At 39.9% G+C, this 21,147-nt stretch overlaps 1 protein-coding gene across 1 annotated transcript in view; it reads left to right on the top strand.

Moving 5' to 3' along the window:
• The window catches only part of Fhit (fragile histidine triad diadenosine triphosphatase), a 1,393,700-nt gene that overhangs the window by 750,174 nt on the left and 622,379 nt on the right, over positions 1 to 21,147 (top strand). The window lies entirely within an intron of this gene.

Genomic DNA, 21,147 nt, shown 5'->3' with positions numbered 1-21,147 from the left:
TGTGGCAGATACAGGGAATAGAAAGGCCTGGTTCTTAGTTCTTGCTGAGTTTATGGTCTCAGGATCTCATTAGAGACAAATAGAATAACAACGTAAAACCAGATGAAGAGAGCAAGGAAGAACTATTTGTAAAAGTCCTGCATGGGAACATCTGACTGGGAGGCCTGCCCAGGGAAGCTACCTTTTAAACCTTGTCTGAAAAAGTGAAGAATCTTTCTCCAGGTCAGGAAGAGGACCTTGGCTACTCCCACACCCTGAAACAAGTGCTACAACTACTTGGTGACCTGAAATGGTAGATTTTTTCTTTTTTGGTTAATTTTAAAATGTACTATTTTTGGATTGGTTTGTTATGTGAAGAATAACCTCTAAATTTTTCTTTGGTCATTGGTCATTTTCATTTTTGAGACAGGGTCTCACTATGTAGTACAGGCTGACCTTGAACTCACTATGTAGCCCACGCTGAACTCGAACTTGCAGTGACCCTCCTACCTCAGCCTCCTGAGTGCTGGGATTACTGGTGCGCACTGCCACACCTGGCTAGCCTCTTCATTCTTAATTTTAAGATCTGAAAGTTTGCATCCTCTTCATTGGTTTACCACATGTGGATAGTTTTTTTCCTTCCTGAATTCTTTTATTTTCATTGTCACTGGGATTTTTGATGCCGCTAAGAGAGTTTGATATCCCTTTCCCTTTTAAAGGGAAATAAACAATTTCTAGTCAAGGAGGTGTTACAGAAAAATGGTAGACCCTGAATGAGCCTGAATGAGCCTCTCACTCTTGCTGTATCAGGACAAATCTTTATTGCCGAACACATTATTTCTTTAAAGTGATACATTAGAGTACTGGAAGATGCACTGAATATTCTTTCTCTCTCTCTCTCTCACTGTATGACATTCCATTCAAATGAAGTCCAACTTTCTTAGACAGTTCAGTGCCACCAAATATAGCTATAAACATACTCCTTTGTCTTCAGTATCTGAGTCGTTTGCATCTCATTACTTGCCCTTTTCAACACTGCATTGTTACACAAAACTCAAAAACCTCAGGAACTGTTGACCAAGGAGGCCAAGACAAGGATGTGCTCATCAGTTCCTACTTGGTGCCACTGAAAGTTTCTCAAGAAAAAGGTTAAGTGCTGCATAGTTCAAAGTCTGTTGAAAGGAAATCCAATCATCTCTAGCTTGTAAGGTAATTTCAGAAACCAGGACTCTCAAAGCTGCCTGAAGAGAAATCTCCTAATTGCTTTTTTTCTTTGCCTGGCTCTATCGTTATAATTCTGCTTTCCCACACTAGTCACTTCAATGCTTCTTTTGCTGTCTTTGTCTAGCAGGGCTTTTATTTTTAAAGGAAGCACCACTTGAGGAAGACTTGGACTGTTGGCTCCCATTTTCCTCTCTGTACACTAGAGCATATTCTTTGTACACTAAAGCAAAGAGCCAGTCCAAACCTTTGTGCAGTTTTGCTGGTGTTTCTGTCAAGCAACCATTGTGTTCTGGGCAAGCATGTCGCTACACAAAGGTGGTGGTTGAAAGGAGGTAATTGGTCCACGTGTTAGAATGAGCGCGGGTGAAATCGGCCAACATGCAGGCCAATGAGGCAGTGTTTTAATTTCAGGAGCATTCATTTAACATGTACTACGTGCCAGTCACTGTGCTTAGCAGTGAAGATACTGTGCCAGCTATTCTCAATCTTTAAGGAACTGACAGTCCATTATGTTTTATTTCTGGACTATTTCTAGTTCTCAAAGTCAATGCTTCTTTATCACAGGTGAAATAATGTTTGTTCTAAATCATCATCAGGCATTCTGGCCTGAAACTCAGATAATTTGAAAACAGTTATCTGTTAGAAAGATGGTGCATATTGTTGCAATAACACTTTAAAGAAATGAAAAGTTACTCACTTGTGAAAAGAAATGAAAATAAATATTTTCCCTACCTTAGCCAATAGAGAAGCTTTAGAATGAAAGTCTTCTTTATAGGCCATCATCAGCCAAATCTGATGAGTTTTACCAAGGATAGTAACTTTAGCTAAAGTTTGTACCGGTAAGTGCCATGGCTGAGGAAGTTAGGACAGCTAGTGGCCGCAGTGGGGTCTGACCAGACTCCTGATGTGGGAATTTACCTCACGATTGACTTCTGTCCCATACAGGGTCCTTGGAAAACTTCCTGTTGGTTTTGCAACCAAGTGCAAGTTATTCTTAGATTTAGATAGGAAAACAAAAGCCCTGAGTGACAAGACCGCATGCTCTTTACCTCAGTTATGAATGCTGCCTGATGTGGGTGTCTATGGGATTGTCTTCTTTCTTTATAAATCCTTCTTTAAGTAGAATGCAAAATGATAAAGATCAGGAGATGGGAGGAGCTGGCCGTGCCTGGGAAACAATAGCCCTTAATAAGACTCTCAGTAATCAGGCAGGCATTTGTGTCTGCAGTCAGGGATGTAGCAGTGACAGACTGACCATTGTGAGGGTCACCATCATTACAGGCTGGCATGTTTCTGATTACACATGAAATGCAGTGCTTCAGAGAAGAAATGACCCAGAACACTCAGCCATTTAAGTATCTGATTGAGGCGCGTAAGCCTTGTAAAGACCAATCTGCAAGATTGCACTTGGCCACATTTTTTCAAGACTCATTTGAAATCCATTCTTTTTCTCTATTTCCTCTTTTCATCTCTGTCCAAATAGTGTTGTATTTGATTTTGAAACATTCAAATCTGATTTATTGGCTAATGTTCCCGAGAAACAAGTGAATCAGAGGCTTTAATGGAAGGTATTTTAGTAAAGGGTTCATTCATTCATTCATTCATTATTTTTCTGATGCTGGAGATTGAACCCAGAGCCTTGTACATGCCTGGTAAGTGTTCTGTCACTGAGCTGCATACCCAGTTCCAGGGCACTATTTATTTATCTTTCAATTTTTTTGTTAGTACATGCTTGCAGTACATAATATTTACATTTATCTTAGGGGGTAAGTACATGTATTTAACATTTCTTAATTCTTTTTATTCCCCTTTCTCTTGCTTCCTGTCCCCGCTCTCTGTCTCTGGACCCCTTTCTTATTTGCAAAATATTTACCTCCCTGATTCCTTTTGTCTATCTTTTATTTATTTTTTTAAAATTTGTTTATACTTTGGGCTTCTCATATAAGAGAAGTGATGTGTTGTGTGCAGGGACTATTTATAATGTAAAGGTACGGCAAAAGGAGCCGAAAAGAGTGGAGAAACACCAGGAACAAGCAATGGGAAGGAGCCACGACCAACCCTAAGCCTACACAGCAAAATCTGTTGTCCAGTCAGGTACAAGCTGGCCCTCTCTAGGAGGCCCTAGCAGGGTTACAGAATCCTGAGATGGGAGGAAGTAAATCCTCATCTCCTGTCCCTGCCTGATCGCTAATCTCTTGCTGATTCTTCTCATTGGTTGCCCCTAAAAGAAGTCAGAGGATAAACGAGACTGTAAAATATATAGAGAATAACTTTCCAGCTGCCAAAGGACAAAACTACAATAATTTAGGGTAAAGATATTAATTGTCTTTGTATTTGATTCTAGAATCCCTAGAATCACTGGCACTTTATCCCATAAAATAGTATAATTATTCTAGGGAGCGGAAAGGAACTAAAGAAAGCAGAAACAAAAAACCCCAAAAAGAAAGCAAATTGGTCATTGCAGAGTTACTTTCCTTATGAGGTGAGGACAGGGAGACAGAAAAATGGAATAGATTATTTTAGGTTATCTACTACATGAAAGGCATCATACCTGCTGCAAATGGACTGTTTAGGTAATTTGGCTCTTGTCTCTCTAATCCTAATTCCCTGAAAGTCCTCTGAACAGTTTTGTTTCAGCTTTATGACATAGACCTTTATAGCATGAGTGACTCCATTTTGATTTTTAGGCTGGTCTCTTGAAGCCTAATACAGAAGCTTACTCCAAAACAATGTGCCTTACACTTTTATGTTACACAGGATATAAGGCAGGAAGAGGAAGAAATGGACCTGCCGGCAGAGGGACTATAATCAGCATACTTACCTCTCATGAACATGAAACCAATATGGAGATCGCATGTATATTGACAGATTAACCTGCATTTCATCTCAAAGGAAAGAACTAAAAGTTTTTTGGTCAGTCACTATGGGAAAGGCAAAAAACCCCACAGAAAACCCATAAAACAAATGCATAGAAAATGTCTTTAGTCAAGGATAGATCCTTCCAATTATGTACTACCAAGTGCTGCAGGATCAGTACCTCCAGATCAGGCAGGCATATAGATGAATGGATTGCTCTGGGTGGTAGGCCATGGAGCAGACTGCTTTGCTGTGAAGCCAGCAGTTGCTGTGCAACACTAGGGAATTCCAGCCTAACTGTTTTAGTTCTCATACTCTTTCATGTTCTCTCTCTCTGTGTGTCTCTCTGTCTGTCTCTGTCTTTTACAGAAGCCACATTCTGGATTTTTAAAATGAAAAACAAAATCATTTTGTTTTGCCATATTGACAGCCAGTTCAATCATGCTTTTGAGAAGTAATGACTTGAAACTAACAAAATTTCCTCATTGAATTTTTTGTCTTTTGAGCTCCTCTTTTTCCTGTTCCAACAAAATGGTAAAATTCTACTTACTGTGGAAGACCAAGTCCCTACCCCCATACTTGCAAGCTTCTGAGAGTTTCTGTCGCCTCCTGCTTGGGATTTCTGCCTCTGTGTGCATGCTGGTGTCTCTGCTCAGCCCTCACCTTTGGTGACAGGCAAACGCCTCTTACCTATTTCTCTGGTCCCATAAGCAAGGCTTAGCCAAGGGCGTGTATGCTAACAGTCTTTTTTTGGAGTCATGGAAATAGTAGAGGTATATGAAAAAGCAGGAACCACCTTCAAGTTGAAAGCCTGATAGCACCAGCTTGGCCGCTTCCGTGTGGAATTTCTCCTACAGCTCTTTCCTCCTTGGGCTCAGGCTTTGCCAGGCTCCTCTGTCCACTGCTTCTCATTAGAGCACTTCTTCCATCTCTTCTCTTTTCTGGGTTCCCATGTTGTACTGTCCCTTCCCACCACTTACCTTGTTACAGTGTCTAAAGATAACTGAATTCCAGCCCTGTATGTTCCAATTAATGTCACACTCTTTTGCAACCTTTGTCCTAAGCTGGGCTCTTTTATAACCAAAATATCCACAGAAACAAGCAATCTTACCTAAAAGAACACTTACTTCTCTACCCAGAATACTGCCGTCCTAGCCACAAGATCAGTCAGTGCTGACTTCCATAATGGAGCTCTTTTATCCTCTTCCTGTAGAACAGACTACTGCAGACTAGTTCCCAAGGCAGGAAACAAGAAGGTGCTCTGAATTAAGAAACAGGGCTTACTTCAAAAGAAATCCAAAACTCTGTAAGGTCTAGTCATAGCTGATATTAGAGACAACTTGTCCAGCTGAGCCTTAGAAAACCTTTTCTTTTGAAAGGCATGAAAAAATATATTTGTGTATCATAGCTAAGGAAATAGAGACTGGTTTCAAGGCTCAAAGGTGATTACAATCACCCACACAGCTGTTGAAAATGGTGTCCCACTTTGTATTTTTTTGTTGTTTATTGTAGGCTTGAAGGAGGTAAATGACCAGTACATTGTCAGCCAATAATCATTTTCCAAGAAAAGGTAATTTATCCTCTGAAAGGGAATATTCACCCGCTCACCTTTTTGATTGCTGCATTGTGTGTGTGATTGCTAAACTGCCTGCTTACAGGCATGCTCACATGCCTGCTTTCATGATCACATGAAACAGGTGTTTTGTCCTCCAGATTCAAGGCAGAACCATTCCAAAGTGGGCCATGGTCAGAAGACCTCTGAGCACATTGTATTTAACTTCCTGGCCTTCCCGTGGCAGTCGCCAGTGAGGTGGCAGTTGCCTCAGGTGCCGCTTTTCTTAGCATCTAGTCTCAGAGCCCAGCTTCGGGGAATGCCAGTCTTTCATGTGGCCTTAGGAAAGGATACCACTTCTGCCATACTGAAGGTTAAGAAAGGTAAAAAGTGGATAGTCATGTTAGAATGGAGGGGGAGGTATCTAAGTGGAAAAAAATTTAAAATTTTGCATACGCAAAAAATGGTTGGCGTTAATAAAGGAAAATCTCTGATAAGAGGAAACTTTTCCTAGAATATAAATGAAACCATAAAGAGCGAGAAAGTAGAGGCATTTATAGCTAAATGGATGCATATTGAGGCCATCCTCTTAAGTGAAATAAACAGGACCCACATGTGTAAATACCAAATAGTTTCTCTAGTGTGAGAAATTGAAAGTGTAAATAAGGATGAAAACGATTAAAATGAATAATTGATAATTTGAAATAAGAAAAGGTCCAAGGGTTAGGGGATGGTGGGAGGGGAAGGGGAAAGGGAAGAAGGGAAAGGAAAAATTATGAGAAAGAAAAAAAAATGGAATGAAACTCTGTGCAGATAGGGAAGGGTGGAGGGGGGAAAAGGGTGCACAGGTAATGGGAGAAAAAATAAAAACTAAGATACCTCATGTTCTGGTACAAACACCCAATGATAAATGTACATGTATGTTATACCTAAAATGTACCAATAAATATATATATAAATAAATAAATAAAGTGAGTCTCTCCCAGCTATCAGGGAGGTGATGAAGAAGAGTGGCAAAGGAGACAGGCTGGACTGGGAAGACACATGAGAACGTGCACAGTAGCAGGGGAAATTTAATAAGTGCTGGAACTGTTTGGATTTATGAGGTGCTCTCAAATATGCACCTCTATTATACTATGTATCTGATGTGTATTTCCAGATAACTTAAATAGTAAGGCTAGGATGTAATATTTACTAATTTCCATGACAGAAGTATGGTTCTAAGCCTAATCCTCTCTGGCCCTGCCATATCCTTGGGGTTGGGAAGATTCAGAAGTACAGTATCCTTAGACACATCACAGGATTTCCTTTGTTTAATCAGTATCATCTGTTACACTTTGGGTATGAAAGTTCAAGTCAGTGACATGAACTTGGCAACAGATTAAGCAACTGTGCAGTGCAGTGAACACGGGTGGGGTCCTGGAACACCATGGATGTCATCAATAGGTCACAGAGCCCTGCTGAGGCCTGAGCGACAACTGGTATCATACCGACCAGGGTATCACACTGAGTGTTGCGAAGGACAGTGATCTGGTGAACAGATAGTGTCTTATTTGCTTTATTTTGGGTGTATACACTCAATTTCTTATCATTACTAATAATTCTCTGAGAACAGTCTCAGACTCTTACTTGATATGAGCAATTCTGCAAAGAGTTGAACCATGAAATGTAAAGAGAAGGAAAAACCAGCAGAAGAAACTCTTAAAACGACCTGTGAAGAAGTCAAAGGGTACGAGAGGAAAGTTGGATTTACAAGATGTTCTGCAGGGTGGAGCCAAGGTACTGGCCCATACTCAAGGCCACAAAGTGGCGGACAGCTCTTCCTCAATCTCAGGGGACTTCTCCGATGAAGACACATTCTTGGATGCAGAACTGCACGACTCTCCAGACGATACCACTGAGACACATGAGATGGTCTCAGGTTCAAATCTGGACTCAGGAGAGAACTTCTCCAGCTCAGAATGTTTGCCGTGCAGCTCTTCTTCAAGCAAGTGCATTCCTGTGGACCAGGATGGTCCTGGATCCTCCAAGAGGCTTTTAAATCAAGATTTGATGGAGAGGGAGAATTTCTCCTTCATGGAACATTCCCATTTACCTTCCTCCTTGGCCAATAACCCCTCAGAGTCTCCAACATCTACTGAAAAGAAAGGAGTCCTCAATGTTTACTATAAGCCTGTCCCAACGAAAAGGGGCACGGCTTCCTCGGGGGATACAGAAGAAGATTTGGAGCCCCCCCAAAGAGGACAAGAAGAGCAAAAATGACCTTTCCTGAGAAGATCCCTTCAAAAGCCAGCCTGTCTTCTGTGTGCCCGAGAGACGGCCTAACTGACAGTGGAAATGGCTTGCATGGGGAAGGCCAGGAGGAAAGGGAAGGGGCTGCGAAGCCACCTGAGCATCTGGCCCGGGATTCGGGGCTGGAGGACCTGTGTAGGGGCTTCAGGTGCATGGGCTGCGACCAGGTCTTCCCCAATATGCGGATGCTTAAGAAACACCTGAAGGATGGGGTGGAGGGTGGTGCTTCATGCCTTAGTCTTCCATTTGCCAAACTAAGGAACAGAAGGAAGCAAAGCAAGAGAATCACAGAGGGGGAGAATGGGAATATGACAACATCTGTGGGTGAAATGGGGATACTGGTGAGGCTCTTGTTCCTTCTGGCTTTTGGGAGCTTTTTGTTTTCCTATAATAAATAGAAATTAAATAAAAAAATTCAGATGGTGGCAGTCAGTATGTTTCTACTTGCACTAAATTCGTCTAATTTTCTGTAATAAACGGCATTTGAAGATGATTATTGGTAAATTAACAGAATATGCAGTGGAAGCACTTCTTGTGGGTGTTTGCCAACTTGGGGGCTGGTCATGGAAGATACAAGGCCCTGGTAGGTCCTGAGGACTGGAAGTCATTGTCTCCTCACTGAGTCATGCAAAGGTGCAGTTTGAATGGCATTATGGCAAAACAATAAAACCACTCAGCAAATTCAGAAATGTGAAAAATACTTGGGTTTTGTTTTTGTTTTTGTTTTTGGGTTTTTTTGGTACCAGGGATTGAACTCGGGTCCTTGCTCTTGCGCAGCAGGCGGCAAAACCACTGAGCTAAATCCCCGGGCCTTTTATTATTATTTTTAAACAAAGCCAGCCAGCTTTTCTCTCTCCCTATCCATGGAGTCTGAGCTCAGGATTGACGCTGGCCAAAGCAACCAGACATTACTTCCCAGGACAGCTGCAGGCGCTTTATCACAGTAGTCACAGAGGGACCTAGTGGCTGGCACTAGAGAAAGTCCTTGGTTTTCACCCATCTTCAAGCCACCCACCAATTCTGGGAACCTTCATGTCCTGCCAATAAAATCCCTTATGCTTAGGATGGCCAGCATCCATTCCTTGCTAGCAACTACAAATTTTGACTGAGACATAAATAACCAGAGGGAAGAGAAAAATTGTGTATTAATCACGTTTCCCGTTCAAGTTCAGTTCTCCATGTAAGGCAAGAGGAGCTTGCTTTTAGAAATATGGGGGAAGGCAGCAGAAAGCTATTTAGCTTTGATAAATGTAGGCAGTGTGGTTTGGAGGGCGCCTGTCTCTGATGGAAATAGGAACAGAAAGAATTGTGACCAGAGAGAGAGGTGGGTGGGGCAGTCAATCCATTTAGCAGAACATGTGAAATGAAGTCATTGCCCAGTGAACAAACAGTGGCCAGAAGGGCTGCTTGGGCTGGGGCAATGACTCGAGGGTCCTTGCTTAAAAGAATTATTAGGATGAATGACAACTCTTCGGGGCTGGTTATGAATCAAGGAGGTGGACCTTCCTGGTCATGTCTGTCTGGCTCTAACTGGTCCTGAGATGCCTCCCCTTGCAGGGTTCCCACTGCAGAGGCAGCACATCGCGGTGCTCAATGAACATTGGTTGAAAGAAGGAATAAATCATGACCCCAGAGTTATGCTCCTTAGAGAGCAACATTAATACAATTTCTAGCAAATGGCCATGCTTTGAGCCATTTGGAAATGCATATCACCTGTTAAAGGACGTTCATTTGATCATTTCATTTTTTCATTTTTTATTCCCAGCTATTCCCCTACTGGGAATCTTCCCCAAAGAATTAAAAGAATCATACCACAGTGATATATGTTCCCCTATGTTTATAGCAGCACAGTTTGTAATAGCTAGAGCTTGGAAACAGCCCAAGTGCCCATTGACTGGAAACTGGATAAAGAAGATGTGGTTTTTCTATAAAATGGAGTACTACTCAGTGATAAAGAATGAGAAAATAGAGACATTTATAGCTAAATGGATGCATATTGAGGCCATCCTCTTAAATGAAATAAACAGGACCCACATGTGTAAATACCGAATAATTTCTCTAGTGTGAGAAACTTAAAGTGTAAATAAGGATGAAAATGATTAAAATGAATAATTGATAATTTGAAATAAGAAAAGGTCCAAGGGTTAGGGGATAGTGGGAGGGGAAGGGGAAAGGGAAGAAGGGAAAGGAAAAATTATGAGAAAGAAAAGAAGGAAACAAAGTCTATGTAAATAAGGAAGGGTGGAGGGGGTGAAGGGTGCACAGGTAATTGGGAAAAAAATAAGAACTAAGATGCATCATGTTCAGGTACAAACACCCAATGATAAATGTAAACGTATTGTATACCTAAAATGAACCAATAAATACATACATATATATATATATATATATATATATATATATATATAAATAAATGGTATCAGGAAAACTGGCTGTCCATATACAGAAAATCGAATTTAGACTCATATCTCTCACCATGTGCTAAATTAAAATAAAAATGTATCAAAGAACTAAATGTTAAAGCAGAAAAAAAAGAATATAAATGAAAAACCTGAAGATGTACTTTAGCTTTTGACTGTTTATTTAGTTCCTGCTTAGCAAATTATTGTTGCAACAACCAAAAAGATGACAGAAAATGCATTTTACTTTAAAAGGACTGATTCTCTGGTCCCAAATAGATGTATTAGCATTAGCTTTCATAAAATTGTCTGCTAAGCATAATGTTTACTTCTAAGTATATGGTAAAATTTTATTCTTACATGCAGTCTTTTCCCCTTTTATTCCTTCTTATTTTAAAAATTATATATGTGTGTAAATATACTATAGAAATGCTTTTATTTTTATTATATTTTTAAACCCTTTTCTTGTAGTACAGTTAGACTTTATTGATTTTTCCCAAAACATAGATTTTTTTCCACCTATTGGGTTTATAAATTATTTTCTAATTTAAGTCCACTGAAATGAAATAGATCAATTCCCAGTACCTTATTTCTTCCATGTCATTTGATTTATTGGATCATATAGTAATGTAACTATTTTCTAATGTGTGAAGTATGTAATTTACTCAGTATCATCCTAGAGTTCAAACATAAATTACAGTTGTACAAAACTATTCAATAGAGTTAGAAAATTTCCATGTTGCTCTAACAGAACAGATTTATAAGGCGTAGATCTGTGAATGATAGGGCTTCCCATACCACCTAACTAGGCCAAAGTCTCATTTCTTTGCCAAGTTTCTAGTCAGCACTGATAAACTCTCACGCTCCATGTGCAGAGTCTGACTAGTTGTCTGTGGACGACGCTCGTGTTTTTTACTTGTCATCTGGTTAGTTTCCTTGCTGTCTGGAACTGTGAGTGTGGACCCTGGTGGGGTCATTTCATTGTCCAATTTCCTCTCCCTCCCTAGTAATTCCTCTCCCTCCCTCGAAGATGTAGGGGAAGAGGGCTGCAGAAAATATTGCTTAAAATAAAATTGAATGATGCCTCCAGGTTTCACACCTTTTCATTCAGAGAATTAACACAGTGCCAGACCCACAGAGAGGACCTTGAAATGTTTGTCAAGATTGCACCGTGAAAATGTGCCAGGGAGGTGGCTTGTTATAGTAGCACAGCTGGCTCAAGAGGCCAGCAGTGTGGCTCTGGACCCATGTGATCACGCTGGGCCCACTCTCATGTGGCCAGTGAGCTGGCCATCAGCACAGCCCACGCCTTTCAGTTGGGAGCTGCCTGTGCGGCAGCCCCGGTCCAAGCGGGACTCGCCTACCTGACCAACAACCTTGGAGCTGCCCTGGACCCTGAGCTCTCCCACCAGAGCGTGATACCTGTGTGCCGGTCTGCAGACTGTACTTCCTTGGCTCCGCTCCCTCCCTCACCTCTCCTCGGTGTGTGTCCATCCCTGATTCCATGTCTGTGGTACTAAGAGCCTGAACTCGTGCCCAGGACCAGCTGAGCTCTGCCTGCCTCGGAGTCAGTATAATGGCAGCCTTTCTTTTCACGATTGCAGTTACTCTTTGAACACTTTTGAGTGAAGAGGATAATACCAGCTTCACAGTGAAGATTTTGCTTATGCCTGTGAGCCATTTCCTAGGTGTGTATGCCGTAGTGGTCATAACCCGTGGTACTTTGACATGTCAATATGTGATTTTGTGGAGAATGAAAAGCAGGAAACAAAGCTTCCCCCAACCCCCGAATAAAACCTAAACATGGAGAAGGCAAGATTTTCTTTCACAGTGATTCTTTACATGTTCTAAGGGAAAAGTGAAAAATTCTTTCATCTACATGCTAGAATTTAATGGGGTTTTTTTGCCACTTCTAACATTTAAAAATAATTTATTAAAATGAAATTCATACAATAGAAAATTAACCATTTGAAAGTGAAGGATTCAGTTTCATTCAGTACTTTCATAGTGATATATAACCAGCACCTCAGTATAATCCCAAATGTTTCCATTGGCCCAGAGTGAGCCCCTAACCCAGTAAGCGGATTCTCCCCATCCTCTCCACCCTGATACCACTAATCTCCGTTCTTTCTGCGGATTTATCCATTCTGAATATTTCAAATGGAATTATACAACATGTAACCTTTTGTGCCTGTGTTTTTTTCATTCAGTACCTATGATTTAATCTTCTATTTCCTAATCAAGAAATGTCCTTGGCATAATGATGATTTCAGCCTGCACAGGAGTGATGTTCTTTCAGTACCATCATATTTTGAAGCACGAGAAGAGTTATCACTGCATGTTTTTCTTTGTGTCATTCCCCCATAAACTTTATCAGAGAGCTAGGGCATCTGCACCTTCTCCTGCATCAGGGCCGCTTCCTCAGTGTCCTCTGTGAGAAGGCAGGAAGCATGCATAGAGCAAGACTTTACCGGGTTACATGCAGAGGCTTTCAAAACAAAACAAGCCCTTTCCTCCGAGATGGAATAAAGAGGTGTTTCAGATTATAAGGGGCTCAGCCAGATATCCAGCCAGAGGGTGGACAGTGGGCAGCAGAGTAGGTGGGACCAGCTGATGACAGTCCCACAGTGTGGGTGTGGTTCCGTTACAGCGGGGCATTGGCACAGTCAGTGTGGTGCTGTGCATAGTCAGCTACGGGCCCCAGGGGTCCCTGCAGGGCTTGTGGCCCCTGTGGCGGAGCTGAGGTCATTTGCCACCACAGGATGTGAGCCTCTGACAACCAGTGTCTTTTTAAGAAAGAAACTAAACACGGGTGACCTTCCAGGCAAAATATAATAACTCTGTCCAAGCTAAAGAAAAGGACAACAGGTAATTCCAAAATGCTATTGTAAATGAACGTCAAATCAGATTTCTAGTATCCATTTCTTCTGGGAAACTAAGCAAATGAAATCTTGCCATTTGTCCTACATTCTGCCTGAAATTGGAACTTGATTTTGGGAATTGCATCTTGTCTAGTATTCAACAGATCAAATGCCCCTCTTCTGTTTAGGCCCTTTCTCTCTTCCTTTTAAAGTGCATTTCTCTATGTACAGAACACAAATTAGCCTTGGGAAGGCTGTCTGCTTGCTTCATGAATTCATTGTCTCCCTTTTCCTCAGAGTCCTGACTCTGTGTGTCTCTTGACTTCTAATTTCTTTTTCTGTGTTTAAATTTGTATTCTCTTTTGTTATGAGGCAAAGTATAGGCAATAATTAAGCAAGAGAGCTCTGGATTCCACTTTTTTGGGGAGGTACAAGGGGATCAAACTTGGGACCTTGTGCATGCAAAGCAGGCGGTAGAACCACCTAAAATGTTTAAATCCCTGGCCCTGGATTCCACTTTTTTTTTTTTTTCCAATTCTGGGAATATCATTTGGGTTTTTTTTTCCCATTCAGTTTATTTGTACATTTTAGGTATAAAATACAGTTACGTTCATCATTGGGATCTTGTACCATTACATGATGTATCTTGGTTTTTATTTTTTTCTCCTTTCCCTGCCCTCCTTTCACCCCCTCCACCCTTCCCTATTTGCAAAGACTTTGTTTCCATTTTTTACCTTTTCTCATATTTTTTCTTTTCCCTTCTTTCCCTTCCCCTACCCTCCCATTTCTCCTGCTCCTATAGACATTTTCTTCCTATTACACAATATCAATTATACATTTTTAAAATGACAATATCAAGATCTAGGAGACATTACCACAGATTTTACATAATTTAAATGGCTATATAAATCATATTACAAAAATCTTTTTTGAAATAAATTTGACAACTTCTAAGAAGTACCTTGGAAGACAAATTAATGAAACTAACTCTGGAGGAAATATGAAATTTGAATAGCACCTATTAAAGAAAGTATATTCCTAGCTTGAAAACCTACCTATATGACAACAACAGGCTCATATACATTTTTTTCCCCATTAACTTTATTGGTACATTTTCGGTATAAAATACAGTTATGTTCATCATTGGGATCTTGTACCATTACATGAGTCTCTTGGTTCTTCTTTTTTTCTCCTTCCCTTGCCCTCCCTTCACACCCCCACCCTTCCCTATTTGCAAAGACTTTGTTTCCAGTTTTTTCCTCTTCTCATATTTTTTCCTTTCTCTTTTTTCCCTTCCCCTATCCCTCCCAATTCCCCTGCTCTTTTAGACCTTTTCTTCCTGTTACACAATATCAGTTATACATTTTTTAAATTACAATATTAAGATCTAGGAGACATTACCACAGATTTTACAGAATTTAAAAGGATATAGAAAGCATATTACAAAAATCTTTTTTGAAATAAATTTGACAACTTCTAAGAGGTAACTTAGAAGACAAATTAATGAAACTAACTCTGGAGGAAATACGAAATTTGAATAGCACCTATTAAAGAAAGTATATTCCTAGCTTGAAAACCTACCTATATGACAACAGCAGGCTCATAAACATTTTAACTGATAAATTATATCAAACATTTAAAGCAGAAAAAAGAAGGAACACTTCTCCCCTCATTTTAGGAAATCAACATTGTGCTAATCCCAATACTGGATAAAGATAATAGAAGAAAAAAGTATGAACATAGATAGAAATTTGTTTCACAAAACAAACTATTAGAAGTCAGATCTGGCAGTATGTAGAAAGTGGTTTTATTATAGGGATGGCAGTGTTGGTTCAACATTGGAAGATCCACCCCCATAAGTCATCATTTTAACAGAGGAAAGGAAAAAGTCATGTGATCTTGTCAGTAGTTGCAGAAAAAGTATTGGACTAAATTCTACAGCTGTTGTTGGTAAAAGCTATCAGGAGGCTAGAAGTAGAACAGAACCTTCTCAACAGATAAGCCATGTACTCCGTACTTCCAGCAAAAATGCCTTATATGAATGGAGAAGATACAATGCTTTCTCCCTAAGGTAGGGAACAAGGACAGATATGCCTACTCTTCTTCTGTCAATTAAACTTTGAAAATTTTGAAACATAGGCCCAAATCAGAATAGTCTAGCAATAAAAAGACACAATTAGCATATGATTGGCAAGGTAGAAGTAAAAATCTTTATATGTAGATGAAATGATCATCTACAGAGAAAATACTAAGAAATCTCTAGGAGCCCCTAGAACTTGTATTTGAATTTAGGATTAGAAAACACAGGTATATATAAAAATTCAGGTCTATGTATACTTGCTAAAAATGAAGAATTGGATATTGAAATTTAAAAGTTATGTAGGAGTACAAAGGACCTAGAAAAGTAAAAAGAAAAATAAAGTGTTGGGAGACATTTATTACCTAATTTTAAGACTTCCTCTCAAACTGCAGTAATCAAGGCAATGTTGACATAAGGAAAGACATATAGATCAATGGAATAAAACAGAGAATTTAGAAATAGAGCCACACATATATCCACTGAGTTTTGAAAGATTATTAACATCAATATTTTATAGAACATAAACTTAATTCAATAGCAGAGGAAAAGATACTATTTTCAGCAAATGGTACTAGAACACCTATGTAAAAAATTAACCTCAATCCTTTATTTCCATACATAAAAATAACTTGAAAGGATCTATGAACCTAAATATGAAAGACTAAAACTATAAAACTTTAAGAAGAAATTATATGGGAAATTGTTCATGAATTTAGGGAAGGCAAGAATTTCCTAGGATACAAAAAACATGATATATAAAAGAAAAAATTGATAAATGAGATTCCATCAAAATTTAGAACTTTAAATGACATCGTTAAAATGAAAAGTAGTCCTTAAACAGACCATATTTACAATGCGTGTAACTGATCAGAATATATAAAGAGCTCTTAGAGCTCATTAATAGACAGTCCAATTAAAAATAGACACAAGAAGATGATAAATAGCCAGTACAGCACAAGGAAAGGTGTGCAACACTAGAATCAGAAAAACACTAATCAGTACAATAACAAGATCGTATTATACGATCATTAGGGAGATGAAGTTAAAAGTTTTACAAGAACAAATGTCAGTTTAGGTGTGAACCAGTTAGAACTTTCTAATGCTGCTAATGTGAATGTAAAATGACAAAACCATTTTGGAAAACAATATAGAAATTTCTTGTATTACTGTTAAGAATCAACAATTCTGTTAAGTTTTCACTTAAGAGAAAAGCAAAAACATGTTCACAATAGATTTGTACATACAGGTTGACTATCCCTTATCTGAAATTCTTGGGACCAGAGTGTTTCAGATTTTGCTTTGAAATCCACTTGATCTGCAAAGAGGATGGCTACTCCTGTTTTTTTTTGGGTTCCTGTCGCATGGAGTATTGTTTTCCACCCTTTAACTTTCAGACTATGAGTTTCTTTTTGAATTGAGTTGTGTTTCTTGTATGCAGCATATTGTTGGATCTTGCTTCTTGACCCATTCTGCCAGACTATTTCTTTTGATTGGTGAATTGAGACCATTAACATTGTTGGTTATAACAAATACGTATTGACTTATCATTGCCATAACTTTTTCTGTTTGTTGGGTTCTCCCCCTTTGCATTTAATTTCTTGTTGCACCAGATGGATTTATTCTGCTGTGCTTCCTGGGGTTGTGATCCTGATTGTCTTTTCCTAGGATATTGTCTGAAATTTTTTGGAGTGCCGGTTTGGTATTCATGAAGTTCCTAAGGTTCTCTTTGTCATGAAAGTATCTTATTTCTCCATCAATTCTGAAAGATAGTTTTGCAGGGTACATCAATCTGGGTTAGAGGTTGTTTTCCTTCAGGGCTTGAAATAGGTCACTCCAAGCTCCTCTTACCTTGAGTGTTTGTGTTGAGAAGTCTGCTGTGATTCTGATAGGCTTTCCTTTGTATGTGCTTTGTTTCTTTTCTCTCACTGCTTGTAGAACTTTGTTCTTCTGTTGGGTTTCTGGAATCTAAACAATTATATGCCTATGTGTAGATGTTTTTTGACCACAGCTAGTTGGAGTCCTATATGCTTCACTTATCTGTTTGTCAAGTTCTTTTCTTCTGCTTGGGAAGGTTTCTGCCATTACTTCTGTGAATAGTTTTTTATGTCATCTGCACACTCTCCTATTTCTTCATTGACTCTGATCAGTCTTATGTTATTTTTCTTTGCATCGTCCAGGAGCTGCTGGTTTGATTTCTCATGGTCCCTTACAATTTTAAAGCAATTTTTCTTTTCCTGGTCACTAATTGCAATCTTATCTTTTACATCTGAGATTCTGTCCTCACATCAGCTCATTCTGCTGTGTAAACTTTCAGTGGAGTTTTTAATCTCCTGGAATTCTGTTTGCATCTGTTTTATGGATTCCATTTGTTTCCTTGTTTCCTATGTTGGGATTCCATCATGTTCCTCAGCTCCTCTATTTTTTTATCTGTGTCCTCTCTAGATTTGTTAATCATGTCTTGCACTATGGGAACAATCTCTGCTGTTATGTGAGAAATTATTTCTGATTTCATTTTTTCCAGATCCTCTTTTGTTGCCAGTTCAGGGAATCTAGGTGGTTGAGTATCAGAGCATTCCATCCCTTTGGGGCTGCTTTAGGTGATCTGGAAGTCTGGTTTTGAGACTTTTTCAATGTGTTTTCTCATTTTGAGGGGGGGTGGTTTGCTGTTGATGCCCATGCTGTGGCTCACCTCCTCTGTGCTGGGGGTGGTAGTGGTACGGCAGCCCAGAAGCCTCCTCCTGTATGGTGGGTATGGCTCACCTCCTCTGTGCTCTGAATTTCACTTTTAATCTACACTGCCTCAAAACTGGTTACCTTTGAACATGAGTCTTAACCTATTTATCAGTGTCTTTATCTATGAGATGGGAAAGCAGTTATGGTGAGGGCTTAGTGATGGTTCCTGTCATGGAGAAAGTGAGCAATCAATGTTATTTAAAAATAATGAACATGAGCTGGATGTGGTGGCACATGCTGTAATCCAGCACTCAGGAGGCTGAGGCAGGAGGATTGCGCAAGTTGAGCTACATAATGAACTCCTGGCCAGCCTGGACTACATAGTGAGACCTTGTCTCAAAAAGAAAGAGATAATAATAATAACATTAAGCATGATGATCAGTTTGTCTGTGTTCCTAATCTCTTGGCTTTGTAGAAATTATTAACTCCAGAAAGCATGAGTAGCTGTCCTATCTCCATCTACTCAGAGCTACTTCTGTCTCTCAACTGCTTCTGTGTGGTTCCACTGCAGTGTTCTGTTTTCTTGCCTTTCCTCATTCTCACTGTTCTTACTGTACCGCCCAGCTTCAGACTCATGTAGCAACCTCTGGGCACTTCTAGACAGCTCTTCTTCCACATTTCTAAATTTACCAAGTTCTCTAAATTCTTACCTCACAAACTCTTTGTCAGGCATTTACTTTTGATTCTACAACCAGGACCACAGATCAAATCTCAGGCCCTGCACTTCCGCACTCAGTACAGGTTCTTAAGTGATGATGGTGGTGGTGGTGGTGGGTATGACAGTAGCGACTGTAACAGTTACACCACAACTGACATCTATTGGACTCTCACTTTGTGCCAGGAACCACCCTCAACGTATATAATATGTATTGCCCTGAGTGATTCTCACAATAGCCTTCTGACACAGGTGCTACTATTTCTTCCGTTAAAATGAAGACACCGAGACTCAAAGATATGAAGTGACTTGTGGAAGATCATGGTGCTTATACTTCGTAACATCAAATGCTAGTTCTGAGTTTGAATCCAGCCAGTGTGACTGTGGAGTCTCTTTTTAATGCTGACCCACCACTGCTTCATAACTTTTCCCCTTCCTTGCCAGAATGATATCAGTTGTCCTGACTGTGGGCAGTACTGCTACGAGATTAATACAGGCTTAGGAAGTGTCCCTCCCTCCCTGCCTTCCTTAAGTACTGAGGATCGAACCTAGAGCCTTCACTTGGAGGTACATCCCTAGCCACCCCCATACACTTTAATTTTTTTCAATTTTGAGACAGCACCTAGCTAAGCTGCCCAGGGTGAGCTTCAACTTTGATCCTCCTGCCCCAGCTTCTCAGGGTGCTGGGATTATGGGATGCACCACCACCTGGCTGCATTTCTTTACTTAGAGGATAAGGACTGTGCAGGTGTAGTGCGTGTTACTGAAGCTTAGAGGAGGTGTTCACCTTCCCTAAACTGCATAGAGAATGGATTGATCTATTTCTCAATATGAAGTTAGACTCTGTGACTTAGAGAAGGTCCCAGAAGCACCCTGAATCGGCCCTGGTGGCTTTCTGAATCATCTTATGATGATTCCTTATGAATCCTTTCTCAGAAGCTTTTCACTTAGTGTTCTCATTCCTCCACTTCTGATCCAGGCAAACCAGACTGTTTTCTGTTGTCTTCTGCCTTCCCCCACCCTTCCCCATGCTTCCTGATGAGGCTTTGCTCACACTATCTGAGGAGACCTTTCTCTTTCCTTCCTAACAGTTTTCTTCTTTTCCATTCTCCAAAATTTACCTTTGGTCCCACCCCTTTTGCATTTTTTGTAAATGACTCCAAGCTGAAAATGAGGCCTCTATTTCAGCTACCATGGGACCCAGACAGGTGGCAAACTCAGAAGCCCACAGCAGTCACACAAACTCCTTACAGGGCTGAGGCCAGTTTGGTGGGAACTGGAGAGCTCAAACTTGATTTAAAGCTAGTATTATTACTGAAATTATTGCCATGTGGGATGAAGAGCCCATGGTGGCCAGATGCCTCAGTTTTTCAAGAAGTAATAGGAATCTAGGGGTTTAGTTGCATGCTCCTGAAGCTTTCTAATTGGCATTTGATATAAATGAAAATTGGGGTGAGGCAAATGCAGCTTGTTGGAGGGTGGCCACTAATTTTTTACTTTTGCTGCAGAATTTGGGTTTTGACTATTTTCAGTGGAAAGATTCCATACCACATGATGTAGGTAGGGGCCTAGATCTGGTTAACTTTCCTGAGTTACTTTTAAAAACTCTCAGTTAATTTTCTGTAAAATTTGTATTTTTATTTTTTAAATTAACTTTACTGGTATACTTTGATATACATAACAATTGCATTCATCATAGGGAATTTATATCTGTACATAATATATCTTAATTCTCCTTTTTCTCTGTATTCCCCTCTCCCCTTCAGCCTTTCTTCCCTTCTCCATTTACAAAAGCTTTGCTTCCATTCTTTCCTTCTATTATTTCTTTTCATTTTCTCTTCCCCTGCCCCCTCCCTGTTCCTCTTCCCATTTCAACATGTTCCCCTGCTTCCCAGTATCTATCATTCATTATGGTCCTTATGTACCCTTTCGGTTTCTCACACAAGAGAAACAAGGAGGCATTTAAACATGTGTGTCTGATTTATTTCACTTAAAATTATATTCTCAAGGTGCATCCCTTTACCTTAAAAATGTTTCTAGTTTATCCTTCTTTATGCCAGTACAGCACTTCACTGTATATAAAAACCACATCTTCTTTATCCACTCGTCTGTTGATTGGCATCTGGGCTGTTTCCAAGATTTAGCTATTCCAAATTGTGGGGCTATAAACACGGGTGCACATATATTGCTGTGCTACGATGGTTTTAATTCTTGCAGGAAGATACTAAGAAGGGGAATAACTGGGTCAGATGAAACATCTAGTTTCAGTTTTTTGAGGGATCTCCATGCTGACTTCTGTATTGATTGTACCAATTTACACTCCCCCCGAACAATGGAGAAGGGTTCCTTTTTCTCCACAGCTTCACCAGCATTTGTTATTGGTTGATTTCTTGATTATAGCCATTCCTTCTGGAGTGAGATAGAATCTCAGATGTTTTAATTTGAACTTCGTGAATGACTAGTGATGTCAAACATCTTTACATATATAAAAATTGTGTTTTGGGGCTGGAGATTTA

Source organism: Heterocephalus glaber, unplaced genomic scaffold, assembly GCF_053883595.1.
Source record: "Heterocephalus glaber isolate CG9 unplaced genomic scaffold, H.glaber_assembly_v1.0 deba00001472, whole genome shotgun sequence".
NCBI classification, from domain to species: Eukaryota; Metazoa; Chordata; class Mammalia; order Rodentia; family Bathyergidae; genus Heterocephalus; species Heterocephalus glaber.
The sequence above is the reverse complement of the archived record's forward strand: the minus strand, read 5'-3'. Positions and strand labels throughout refer to the sequence as shown.